The sequence below is a fragment of the Corvus kubaryi genome, unplaced genomic scaffold (assembly GCF_017639235.1).
Source record: "Corvus kubaryi isolate FWS band 111438036 unplaced genomic scaffold, C.kubaryi_AGA036_p1.0 split3-73, whole genome shotgun sequence".
Lineage (NCBI taxonomy): Eukaryota > Metazoa > Chordata > Aves > Passeriformes > Corvidae > Corvus > Corvus kubaryi.
Genome location: NW_024582091.1, coordinates 4,000,029 through 4,004,016, shown reverse-complemented (window position 1 = coordinate 4,004,016; position 3,988 = coordinate 4,000,029). Strand labels below are relative to the sequence as shown.

Genomic DNA, 3,988 nt, shown 5'->3' with positions numbered 1-3,988 from the left:
CCGATGCACCCCCTGCTCTCCTGGCCGTCCTGGCCGCGCCGGCACCTGGTGCCCCGGTTGTCTCGCGCGGCCCGGCCCGCCCGTAGCGCCGCCGGAGGAGCGGCGGCTGGCGGCGCTTGGCGGAGCCGGGCTGCGGGAGACAAGCGGGTGACCATGGGCCGGCGGTGCCCTTGCGGCCAGGAGGGCAGTGGTATCCAGGGGTGCATCGGGAAGAGGTGATCCTCCCCTTCTTCTCGGCCTTAGTGAGGCCACATCTGGAGTGCTGTGTCCAGTCCTGGGTTCCGCAGTAAAAGAGAGACGTGGAACCACTGGAGATGGTCCAGCGGAGGCCACAAAGATGACTAGGTGTCTGGAAGATCTCTTTTGTAAAGAGAGACTGCAGGACTTGGGTCTGTTCTGTCTAGAGAAGAATGAGAGAGGGTCTCATTCATGCATATAAATATCTCAAAGCTGGGTGTCGGGAGGGTGGTGCCAGACGTTTCTGGTGGTGTACAGCAACAGGACAGGGAGCGATGGCCATAAACTAAACCACACGAAATTTCAGCTCAGTTGGTGAGAACACGGTGCTAATAATGGACTAGATGGTCTGCAGGGGTCCCTTCCAGCCCTAACAGCTCTGTGATTCTCTGAGTCGTGGCTGTGCTGGTGCAGGGCAGCAGGGCAGCACACTCTCTTTGTTGGGGCCCCTCTATGACAGCGTCCTCCTCCGGGGTGGGCATCTCCTGCTGGAGACTCTTTATCCAGCCCTTTACACAGTGGAAAGGTCCGTGGATATTTTACTCTTTTAAGGCCAACCCCTCTTGCCTTGCCGTGTTTGAGATGGAAGAGCTCATGAACGAGGGAGTCACGCCTGCAGATCCACCTGTCCCCAAAGCATGCCCATCCCACAGATGGGCAGGGGCAGGGTGAGGGTCTCCTTCCTGCAGCCCCCACAGGCACCCTGTGACCCAGCAATGGGCACTCGTTGCTGTGCCAGGCACCCTTCTGTCCCCTGCCTCTCTCCTAAGAAAGTTTCTCTCTGTCCTTGCTTCTGTTTTTTGAAAGTCTGAGGGCTGCTGCATGAAGTCAGGTGAGCAGGCACGTAGGCTGAATGCTGGTATGTGTTTGTCAGGGAAAACAGCAGGCACAAGCCCCAAGACTCTGATACTGAACACGTAGCTAATTTATGAAACTGCTTGAGGTGGTTAACACCCTGACTTCTTGTCTGCTAGCCTTGTTTGCTGGACCTATTCCACTACAAGCTATTTTTGTCCATATTTTGTCCCCCTCCACAGTGTTTCTTTAGCTTTTTTGTCAATTGAGCGATTCTTGACCAGCACAGGATGTGTCCTTCAGGAGTGATTCAGGGGTGCCTGTGTGCAACATTCCCCACACTTCCCTTGTTCCCACAAACAGACTGAGCATAAACATGGCCACAACAGGGAGAGACTCACAATGCCACGTGATAGGACTTGGATACCTGCCTTCTTCAGGGGTCATTTGAAAATCTCTGCCAAAATCCCGTGTTTCCTTTAGATTTCTTTGCTTAAAGGTGTGGGAGTTTTCCGCTCCAAAGAGCTAGCTGGAAAGCAAATCAGCATTCTCATTAGGGTTAACATATCTAATTTCCACTCCTAATGTTCCATTTGTTTTTTCTTGTAGTGTTTAACTGTTGCAACACAAACCCACTCCATGTGAGCTGTCCAAGTCTTCTGTCTGCTCAGTGGAAAACAGAACTGCTCTCCTTATCTCACCACAGTGTCTGTTGGAAGGAAGACTGAAGGTGCAGCAACTTTGGAAAACAAACGTAGGACACTTGAGGGCAGGATGGCTCCAAAATGCAAACAAAAAGTGGATTCATAAGCTGAAATCCAGAAATCTTGTATTTCTTGATGAAGTATTATGAGACTTGCAGCTCTTGAAAAGCACAGTAAAATAAACAGGGAATTAAATGGAGCAGAACCATGCAACTCTATTTGAGGGGATTCCAAAGTGGAACACATACAGTATCTTTTGGCACCTCTAGGATAATGACCAGTTGTGATTACTGATTCAATGATACTCATCACTTAAGCAGACTGGGTAACCCTGAAGTCTGGATAAAATTTGAATTCACATAATTATATGCTGCTTGTTATGTTCCCTTCAATTTTCAATTACAAAAAGTATTTGGTACTGTTTTCCCTAAGGTTTTACTTAACTGTTGTCTGATGTGAAATGGTTGCTGTATTTTACAGCACAGATGGGAGGTTTTGAATAGGAGGAGAGTTAATTAAATTAGTTTGTTGGTAGCATGACAAATCAAACACCTCAGTCCTTACAGTGAAGTATAACAGCCCCAGCAGCATAGCTAGTGTTATTGTTGCTATGTGCTTTCTAGTATAGTTTTCACTTGCTTGTTACTGCCAATCTGAGCTGAAATTTCCCCTGCTGGGTGTCCGCTTCCAGCTGTTTTGTTTTAGTTTGTTTTGGTTATTTTGTTTTGTCTTATGATTTGTTTGCTTTGATTTTGGAAAGTTCCATTTACAACAATTGAGCCAACTACAAGGATGAATTTAGGGGAGAATACATGGTTTTGTCCATTATAAACATAACCATTTCACTGAACAGCCCCTAGCATCTCTCTGCTTTGGAAAAACAAGCTTTCAAATCTGGCAAGCAAATTGCCTTAGTTTCAGGGATATATTTTTCCATGTTCAGGAAAATGTGACCTGAAGAGAAAAAGAATTTAAAATGTAGAGTGGAGGCTTCTTAAAATTGTACAGCCCTGTCCCCAGAAAGTTTCACCCATATCGATCATGTGTGACCTTGTGTTAGCCCCGGCTACATTCTCACCTGAATGTAGGCATTCTTCCCTGAGAAAGTCTGAGCTTGTGCCTTTCTTTGCTTATGTCCTGTCTAAAACAAGAAGCCTCTAAGGGGCTTGTATAACACAGTCCATCTCCCTCCCCTGGAACATTTTTGCTGGGGCTACCTGTTGTTAGAGAAGGTGTTGGCAGCATGAAGCACATAAAAGACCTCTCTCTGCTGTAAGCTGTTTGTGTTATTTGTTGGTTTTCCTGTATTAACTCTAAAGGATACTCATAGTTGTAAGCACCAAGTAAGATTTAATGCCAATTGCTATCCCAGAACATAATGTGATACCAGAACGGATCTGTGGAATGGAAGAGTGCCTCTGAAATCCCATAGACAGAAGAAAAGGTCCTGAGATAGGGAAAAAAGAGCAGCTAAGCACCCTTACACAGGTGTAGTTCTGGAATATTTTCGTGCAAAGATTGTTCTCCTCATTGGGTGGGATTATGGAAAAAGATTGATGTTTTCCAAATCCTGCAGAACTAGAAGTAGGGGCAGTCATTGAAACCAGTAGGAGATTGGTTTAGAAAAGATAAAAGGGAGTATACTTTTTTTTAATGTAGCAGATATAGTGAACTTGTGGAATTTACTGCCAGCAGAAGTTTTGGAAGCAAATAGGCTAGCAGATTGGAAAGGAGACTAAACAATTAAATGGACTGCATATTCATAGAGACATGAAAGAAGAATTTAGTAGGGATATGCTCTCTAGCATCCCTAATACAGTGGTTGTGGGTGCTGGAGGAGAATAAAGGTAATGTATATGCCTGGCTTGCATGTTCTCTTTAAATAGTATCTCTTGTTATTAAAGAAAGGATACTGGGGATAGCTGGATATGGGTCTAACCCTCCAGGAGATCCGTTATGTTTTTTTCAGGGCTCTGATTTTGTGTCCACAGGTATGCGAGAATAAATGCAATGTTAGTAGGAGTTTGTATTTTATTTTTTGAGGATGATGCCTCAGGGTTCTCTTACTTCAGTAAGACCTGAACCATAGGTCACTAACACTGCATTGTACTCTATTGAGGAAACATACACTTTCCAATACATACACAATCCACATAATATTAGTGCTTGGATAGGGACTCAGACTGGGCTATAGCCCTCCTGATGTTGCATTTTCCCCAGAGATCCTTCTGCTCTGTCTGCATAGAACTTGA

The 3,988-nt window shown here is 45.4% G+C and overlaps 1 long non-coding RNA gene across 1 annotated transcript; it reads left to right on the top strand.

Annotated features, from left to right (window-relative positions):
- The first annotated feature begins 46 nt into the window (after positions 1-46).
- On the top strand, positions 47-3,758 carry LOC121659094. The gene is made up of 2 exons (XR_006014159.1): positions 47-215; positions 1,642-3,758. It is a non-coding gene; the product is annotated as an uncharacterized LOC121659094 (long non-coding RNA).
- The last annotated feature ends 230 nt before the right edge of the window (positions 3,759-3,988 follow it).